Consider the following 9,951-nt stretch of genomic DNA (forward strand, 5'->3'; position numbering starts at 1 on the left):
TCCAAAATTCCTTTTTTTCTCTTTTTTTTTTTTTTTTTTTTTTTTAAACTATAAAAGCCTTCTGGCACTGAATTACATCTATTTCTTGACTGAAACATATCTGCTCTATGCTAACATCATTATCCAGGAATGATTTCTAGAAGAGGAAGTGAAGAATAATTAAATCATTCCTAACTGAAGGAAATGCTTCGCAGAACTATGCAAATTCCAATTTGGCCAAGATGCTGTGGTTTCATATTCTATTTCTGGGAAGGGCAGAGAGAGAAGCAGTTATTTTTGGAGCGAGGTTCTGGCTCTAATTTTTCTCCCTTGCCTCGAGATGAGCGCGTGCTGGGACATCCGTGTTCAAGGCAGGAGCACGGTACCTGCCGTGGTCTGCTTCTAACCCTGTCCTGCTGCGAGTGCTTGTAAGTTATTCTTGCTCCCCTTGCTGAAAGTGTCATTTGCTGGGGTGCTCGCCCAGATCCCTGACGGGGGATATTTTGCCAGGATGCATGAGGAGGGCTCAGACCTAACCTGAAGCAGTGACGTCTCTGCCCGGTGAGTAGGGCTGTCTAGCACTGCTCTGGCTCTGCCAGCACAGGGCAAAGGTACAAGGGAAGTACCTGCTTAACCCTGCTGCTCAGCTTGGAAGAAAGCAGGATTACGTTTTGGAGTGCAAAAAAAAATGAGATGATTCCTCTGTGCGTGCTCAGCAGGAGTGCATGGGGGGAGCCTGCGGACTGGGCACAGCCTGCTGTGGCTCTGGGGCTCGCAGGTTTAGATCTTCCCTTCTTTCCATATGCAAATCTTTTTCCCTTCTTTCCATCTGCAAATCTCACTTTTACAAGGGTTAAGGCAAAATGCCTGGTGGGCTGGGAGGGGAGGGGGAGACTATTTATTCTTACTATTTTTATGTGGGAATGTTTGGGAATACATTAGTGATGTGTAGTTGAATTATTAACTGGAAAAGTAAGAGTGTTGGGAGAACAGCTCCACAACTTTTGCCATTCAGGGAATCAAATTGCTAAAATGAGTTGTGTATTCAAGCAATCTGTGTAAAGGAAAAGCTGTAAAAGTAGGACGTGTTATTAATTTTAAAGTTACGTTATAATAATGAAGTATAAATAGTGAACTTCAGTGATTTGCAAAAGGTACCAGCCTCGTGTCTCTCCTAAACTGGTTGATTTATGTGCTGTTTGCTGTTTTTGGGAACACAAAACAATTAATTTATGTGTGAAAAGAACAGTGAATTAATCCTAGAGAGCCCTGAAGCCTTTAAAGACCTGAATCATATGTTGAGCTCGTTTAAAACTTGCATAAGAAATTAATGTAGAATAAAGCCCCTTAATTTGAAAAGTGCATCTATAGTAGGTGTCCCTAGGATATCTTCTGGATCATTCTTCAGAAAGGTTAAGGAGGACTTTATTTTTTTTCTTTCTTTCTTTTTTTATATTCAGTATGTATTTTCCAGTTGCAGCTCAACATGGTGCATTTCAACTTATAAAGAGACAGAGATTTTAAAAAGAAACGGGGAGCTTTTTATTCACCTTCCACTTAATTTCCTTGCTGCCTTGCCAGTCCCAGCTTAATGAATGTAATTGCTACCTTTGATGAAAATACTATTATCAAGATCACACATTACATTGGAAAACAGTTTTTCTTTAAACACAGCTACTGCAGTCTCTAATTATGCATGTAACAAGTGGCTCCTGAACAAAAGAGCATGTTGTCTACAATTGCTAGGAATTGGAGCAAGGCAAATTTGAACAAAGAACAGATTAGATTTGCTCCATGCTCCACAAAGCCCATTCCCCTGATTAATTTCCTGCAAAAACTAAAACAATTCTCTCTTAAAAGAAACTAACCCTCATCTCCAGAATTATCCATATGCCATTTGTGTCAATCTATATGATGATAATGGCTGCAGATTTAAATTATTAACTATTAGATGTAGTAAAATAGGAAAGCTCTTTTATAAACTTACCTTTTCATATGTAAATAAGCAGTACAAGGACTTGAGGAATAAGGGACAAAAACCTGACTTTTCTGTGGAAACCAGGAGCCAGAAAGCACCCAGTAACTGAAAGTCTGAATTGTGTGTGCATAATCCAATTATTTTGTCAGTTTACCCTGTGCTACGTGTTCTGCACAGGCGCTGCAGCAGGAGCATCATCTCTCCTAAAGGCTGTGTTGGTTTTTCCAGGAATGAATGACATATTCGAGGGCTGCTTCCTCCAACTACGTGTGTGCACCTTGAGTTCTTCTGAAAATGATTTCATTCTCAAAACAACAGTATTTAATGAGACAAAATCAGAGTTGGAAATACATTTGCTATTATTCCATGGAATAGCCAGCAAGACAGCAGTAAAATTTTGAATTAGTAATTGGCCACTGATACAATCCTGCAAGTATGGATTGAATTGTTTTTTGTGTGTGTGTGTTACTAATACAAGGAATCAGTCATAGTAATTTAGCACATCGTATTATTTTTCATTTTTATTTGTATTGATCTTGGATTCCTGGCTGTTTCCCATTGTACATGATGCATATAAAACCCAGTTATGTGGATAAAAGAAGAAGTTCTGCTTAAAAGTGTTTATGGGTTAGGATCAGATAAGGACTCATGTAAACCCTTGTCTAGATAAATATTTTTAAGAAAAATTGGTAAGCAGAAATGCTGTAGTGGTAAAAAAGCATCTTTAGTCCTGCATCCTCTTGCTCACTGTAGTGAAGATGCTTTGTTCCTGTGAGTGAAGTCAGATCAGTCGTGTAGGAATGGGCCCTGCAGCTTGTGGTGGTGCCTGTTCAGCTCATTTCTCTGCCAGGCAGGATCCAAAGCCCCCTTTCTGTGTGATGCACACTACAAGCAATGGTTCAGTTAGCCTGGGTTTGATGTTTTTGGAGGAAGGTGGTTCAACAGTGTCTTCTCTCCCTGTCAGCTCTGCCATACGCAGTAGTGTACGTGAAGTCTTCCAGTGGCCAAAGTCTACGGTGCAGTCAGTGAACAGTGATGTCCATTCATCCACTCACTCAGTGCTGAAACAGGTAATACTAAACATTTTCTCTGTCACAAACGTATCAAAGATATGAGGTGTTGAAGCTTCTGTGTAGTTTTAAAACATAGTGAGCTATATCTTAATAGGATTGGTTTATGAGCTTGAAATTTAGAGATTTCTAAGACACTGTTGAGAAATCTTCCAGGTTTTGCAGCTGGTGCCCATGCTCCCAGTCCTGTTCCATAAAGCAGCTTCTCTTCACCTGCGGTGTATTTCCATGCACGACCGATGTGTGTACCCCCTGCACTGCTCTGTACCGTCTGCTTTAGAGCTTTCTTAGAGCGGGTAACACTGGTCTGCTGGAAATAGGTGATGCTCCCTGTGCTGGGATGACTGTATTATGCAGGGGAACACGGGACCATGAGATGCAGCACAAGAGAAATGACTCTGAAATTAATGATGTGCAGTGGCCAATAATAGGTTCCTTGCTGTGAAGCTATTTCGCAAGAGATAATGATGGGGGGAAGGAAAAGCGATACCAATTATATTTTTCAAATGAATATTAATTGTGAGGATTTTTCCAAGTATCCAAATGAATGAGTGTCCAAATCCTTTCTTCTTCCTTGGGACTCATCCTGCAAGGTCCTGCAGCCTCTCATTCAAATCAGTAGGGGTTGAAAACCATGTGGAAATTCCAAGGAACAAGTTTGCGAGTGCCTTCAGTACAGGCAGGCTTTGCCAGTGCTGGGGAATTCAACACAGCTGGAGCTGCATTACAGCCAATTTGCATGGGCAAGCAGAAGCTGCCTCCTGCAGCCCACACGGCTTCTCACACTTCTCTTTGGGGCTATGGCAGGACTCACGAGAACAACGTACAAGTGGCCAAGCTTAGGAATTGAACACTATATATTTTTATTTTTTTTAGCATAGCCACTAAACATCAAACAGGGGTGTTACTGGCCAAGGTAAAAGAATTTCACTAAGCTTAAATGACTTCACAAAACCTACAAGTGCCCAAGTCTTGCAGCCTGTTTCAAAAGTTGAGTTGTGCCATGTGGGGCCATGCGTCCCACTGAGTATTGCAGGACTGAGGGTGCTGAGCTCTGGTGTCTCCTGCAACATGCAGCAAACCATAAGGAGCTTCTCTCTAAGAAGACGTGTTGCATAGAGTGCCAGAAAGGGAAGATGTAAGATGGCAGAGGTCTGGTAGGTATTAGCAGCTCACAATATCTGCATAGCAGCTTTCAGGGTCTTGGTATTCTTATTATGCCAATGCAGTGATCAGGGAGACAATCCTACCCCTGGTATACCTGTCATTTATCTCTTAGTCACTATTATAATTCTTCCCTGATTGCATTACTTGCCAAATCACAGAAGTATCTAGGTTGGAAGAGACCTCCAAGATCACCTAGTCCAACCTCTAACCTAATACTAACAAGTCCTCCATGAAACCATATCACTAAGCTGATAATACGTAATCTTTAAAATCTGCACTTAATACAAAATCTTCAAAATGCACCCTGCAGACAAAAAAAAAAAAATCATAATTTTCCATGAGGATGGAATTAATCAAGATGTAATTATGACACCAAATGAAATTACTTAGAACATCATAAAAATCTTGTTCATCTCTCATCTTTAAGAAACTGAATAAAAGAAAAATTAAATCCTTTCTCTGGAAATGAAAATCATTTCTGTTTCCAGACGCACTTTTCTTGAGTGTTTCAGATACCATGGGTTTTCTGATGATGGGACCACTGCAGAGCTTGCACTGGTGAAAAAGAAACCTAAGAACAAGGTTGCATTTTTTAGTCTTTTAACTGCAAATATTCATGACAAAAAGGAACGTGATTATAGTCACTGGCTGGGGAAGCTGGAGAACAAAACCAATATATTTAGAAAATCCAGAATTACTTGTGGGTTAACTTCCTTTTCTTCCCTGAAATAAATGTCAAGTTGAAAGTAACCTCATGAATTTGGGGAAATGTATCTGTGTACCTTCCTGAAGAAGTGTGAGCTCTTTTTCCTTTCCAAATTAATTGTTGTTCCCTGCCGTGGGTGTTAGTTTCTTATTTTACTGTAGCATTTAAGACAGCACACAGTAAAAAGGCTGCCTGGAGAACAGCCATGGTACTTCAGCAGCATAAATATTTATCCCTTCATCACACCATCTCTGCTTGTCTCACATCAGCCAACTTCAGAAGTTTAACACAATTACCAGGTTAACCCCCAGATCCATAAGTGTTCTTCCAGGTGATTTGAAGTGGTGCCTAATAATGCACATTTTTTGCATAGATATTGCCTGGAATATGTGTTAATTCACTTATGGCCTCCGTCCCAGCCCTGATGCAGTAGCAGTGTGGGGGTTCGGGAGGCATTTCCCTCAGAGCACAACGTGTGTGGTGATGGCTGCAGAGAAGCCCCAGCCTCGTATCTGTCAGCATTGGTTATTTTGTATGGGCAGATCAAAGCACAAACGTGCAAACTCCAGGCCTGAATTCTGCATGTGGTGCCACGATGAATGAAGAGCAAGCAGCCCAGTTCCCTGGGGGCAATCTCGTGTTTCTGTACAAAGTCCTCAGGCGAATGGTGACACTGCGCCCTCCCTTTGCATGGGTCCCTGTGACAGCAGGCCATCCGTGGGGACCACAAACTGGGATTTGAGTGTTATGTAGCTTGTGGTGGGGCACGGGGAGGCTTGGGATGCCCTTTTGATGGAGAGGGACTTGAGGGCAGTGAACAGAAGAGGATCGGGAGGTGCCCTTTCCATGCAGGAGGGATGGGGAGGTGATGTCTCATGAGCTGGTGCCAGGCCCAGTCCTCTTCCCCTCTCAGTTGAGGCCTCAACAGAATGCAGAGGAGGGGCCAGACCTTATATTTGCTTTATATGGTCACTATCCACTCAGTGCAAATGGAAAACGAAAAAAATCAGTGAGTTCAAGGGGCTGCAGAGCTCCAGCAAGCCTGTGTCTCTGCCGGCCTCCCGAGGCTGAGAGCGGGCCTGCTCAGCGCCCCTCCGCTTGCACGCACGGCCCGTTTGTTTCACGCTCCCCTCCACCTAGATGTATGACCCAGAAAGAAGGAAAAAGTAGTTCGGGTTTAAACTCTTATCACTAAAGTGAGTCTCCCTCTACATTAAAAAACTATCCAGACACTGTAACAGGAATGGGTTCAGTTCTTATGTCATAAATTTGTGTGTGTAGAAAAAAGACTTATTGGTGAATTTAGCAGTATTTTTCGTTGAACTGGCAGTTGCTAACCATTACACCAGTATTTATTTGATTCTTAAAGAGCACAAAAGCATGGACTACAAATAAAGAAGATGGAGTAATAGCTTTTGACTGGACCACTAGCTTTAAACTTGAAATGAAGTGTCCAGTTTTGAGTTACTGTGTCCAAATGCCATTTGTACAGTTTGAAAAGTGGGGGCATTTTTCCAGCTTGTCACTGTTAGCTGTAGTTCATTCCAGTGAATGATATCACTGAAGGAGCAGTTGTTCTGCTATAAGTACTTCACTCATGACTGGAATGTATTAAATGTATTAATCTGTGCCTCAGAGTGTAATTTAGGGAAGCCCTACATTTGACACATTCTTGTACATCCTTATTTTATTGCCTTATCCTGCAGGTAACAATGTCTCAAAAGCAAAGATACCGGATGAAGTTAAAATTACATGTCACAAAATATTATATGCACTTTTGTTGCTCATTTCGCTGTCAGAATTACAGATTTTCAACAACATTAGTTTAAATATGTTTATGACTTGATTTACACCTCTGATGTCAAAATAAAATCCAAGGCAGGAATCCAAGGTTTCAAATGATGCTGGAGGTGAAATGAAGCCGTGAGAGGAACGTCCCCATCCTCACAGCTACATCTTTAACGACAAACCTCTGTCACAAACAGCACCTAGGCCAGCCAAGGATAAAAAGCGAGGGTTGAGTTATCCTGGAGAGTATTTGTCAAGCCTGCTTTAAGTCAGCAGAATAAAAATGTATTTTTGAGGCAAGGTTAGAGCTTATGTCAACTAAGTGAACTCATAAAGCATTTATAGCCACCTCGTGACTATTATGTATCATAAATTTGGAACAGTCTTAATCCATAAGTGTATAATTTTAAGGTACTTCAAGATACCCTTACTGCCTTATATTTTCAATGTAGCAATCACCCGTGTTGCTGTTAGCAATTAAGTAAGTACGTTATTAGCAGTAATAAATGCCAGTTTGTCAACTGAATTATGGCTTATGCACCCACAGAAGGAAAAAAACTGTACTGTTGTCTGAAACAGGTGTGGGTATGAAAGCCCTGGCTGATTTAGGCAAGTACCCAGGGATATGCAGCACTGTGCTTATCAGCCCTGGGCTCCTGGCAGCTACCACAGCTTTTACTTTAAGTAATTGGACCAAAAGTACAATGCAAGTGACTATGTGCTGCAAACTAACTTGCCTCTCATTCCTTTGTGTTATGAAGAAAGCATTTAGTGGCTGGAGCATCCCTTATTTATGTTTAATGAGAGATCCACTGGAACAGCTGAAGCGCATGGGAGCCAGGTTTGGTCCCAGATTATGCCAGCGCCGTGCTACCAGCCAACAATATTTACTATAAACACACCCAGGCTTCTTTTCTTTTATTGACTTCCGTGTCTTCCTTGTATACATTTCAAAATAAATATCCAGAGCTACCCACAGATTTTCCTACGGGGCCGAAGAGCCTTCGCTATGGAGCGAGGCAATTCATAAACGTGGAAAACGGCCCCGCTCCACCTGCAGGCATCGTTAGCTGGCAATGATGGGGATGATAGAGGAGATGGGAACAGTGACTGAACTCCGACCTTATCGATCGAGCCACCTCCACCCAGCTGAGTTGCTGCGGCCCAGTCAGCTGAAAAGGAATTTAAAGGGCAGTCGTCTTCCCCGTTCAGCCCTCCTGTCATTAATAACGTTTTCATCCATGACAGTGATAAACACGCGGTACTTGAGGAGAGTTTATTAAGGTCAGTCTATAAATAAAAATTAAAATTTAAAAAAATGGGTTTACACAGATGAACAGATGGATGAATAAAGTGATTGGTAAAACAATAAATATGAAAATAGACAGATGGATGAAGTATCTGGCAGTGATCCTTTAAAAGCCCAATGCCTCAAATACCAGCAACATTATACCAGACCCTTCTCTCCCCTTGGATAAAAAACAGATTTAATGAAGCTGCTTCAGAACTTATAGGTTTCGTGGATCTATGGCCTGACTAATATTTTGTCATTTAATGCCTATTCTCCAGCCTGATAAAAAGGATTGCAGCCATTTCTCTATGTCAGGTATATAACTGAGTGCTACTAAAATTTAAATGTCTCATCTGTCCTTGGATTTAAATACAGATGGCCTTAAACCTCTGAGTTTTTCTTAATGCACGATGGTATACAATACCTTGGCTGACTTCTTTTATCATTCTCAAAGAGACAGGGATTTGTATCTCTAGTGGAATTCAGGCTACCAGGAAGTGAATATTCTTCATGTCCAAAATCTGAATATCACTCAGAAAAATAAACCACAAAAGCCCAATAACATTTCAGCTCCATCATTTGAGGAATACCGACAGGTCTTTATGCTTTATAAAACACAAGTCCACTTGATCAAAAATTTCCTGGGAAATCATGTAAGGACTTGCTAACCTGCAAGTTAAATTATAAATGTTATCCTCAGGTTAGCATTGTTTAAAAGTTAGCATTGTTTAAAAGAAAGGAATAAAGTTCATTGCAATTTTGCATAATTTTCAAAGTGTTTGATTCTGTGTGGGCTGTAGGTCGCTGAACTCGAGTGGCAGGAGAGCATCGTTTAGGGAAAAATTATACCAATAAATTAGGAAAGTACAAAAAAGATGACTCAGATTCGAGGCCTTTGTATCTTTAAGTTTCTTTAAGTTTGCAACATCTAAAAGAACCTGAATTGTTGCTTCTGGTTAAATATTTCAAAACCATTACTTAGATCATTGTGATTATTGATCCTTTAATATGCCCTCATTCCTTGATGGCCATGCAGCGACATTAACTGGCGTTAAGCAGGCTGCAGTCACGTGCATCATTGTTTGCTGCAAATGAAGATTTTGAATGCTAAATCTGAACATCGGCTCGGGACTCTTCCAGCCTGAGCATGCCATCAATTTCCATGAAAAGTGGCTGCCTAAGTGAAATGGATGAGAAGAGAGGGTGCCCAGCGCCTCACAGAAAGAGCGCGGCTCTTTGCATGATTTGGTCCTTAGGAAGCAATTCAGTCTAATAATGAAGAGGTGATGGGGCACAAAACTACTGTTAGTTAAATCCAGGTTTAACTGGAAGAAACCAAGAGTATTGCAGGTCCCTAATGAACAATCAGAAAGGTGGTTAGGATTGTGCAGAGCAGCTGTATTACTTAAAAATAAGCAACAGTTAGGGGAATAATGGCTTTCAGCCGGTTGCTGAGTCGATTACACTGGGAAAGGCTGAATGACAGAGAGGAAGCAGAGATCCTTCCATCACCTGTCCCCACCCAGCCTGGTACTGAGGGATCTCAGTGGGATCCATTCCTGGGGCTTCAAAACATTTCTAAACAGGGACCTGCATTATTTGGATGATGAGATCATGTTCAGCAAAGAGGGAATTGAGGCTATAGGAATAACGCAGAAATAAAAAGGATGCTTTTGAGGCTCTCCCTTGGGACATGTCTTCATTTCCCCTTAAGACTCCTGGAAAATTTTAGGAAGACTCCTCCAAAACTGTGACTGCTTCCAGGAGACTTGCTGGGTGCTGCCACTGGCTTGCTGAACCTGGTGCAGAAATGGGTGAGTAGGAATGGGCGGTGGGAAGGGAACAGTGTTGGGCCTTCAGCACCTTCTGCTTTCTGTTTGTCAGTGAGCATGACAGTCAAGATTGCTTATGTTAGGAATGTTATCTTACTGTGTAAGTATATTGAAAATACTCCTCCAATTTCTGCCGTCCT

The sequence above is a fragment of the Aythya ferina genome (genome assembly GCF_964211825.1).
Source record: "Aythya ferina genome assembly, chromosome: 7".
Taxonomy (NCBI): Eukaryota; Metazoa; Chordata; class Aves; order Anseriformes; family Anatidae; genus Aythya; species Aythya ferina.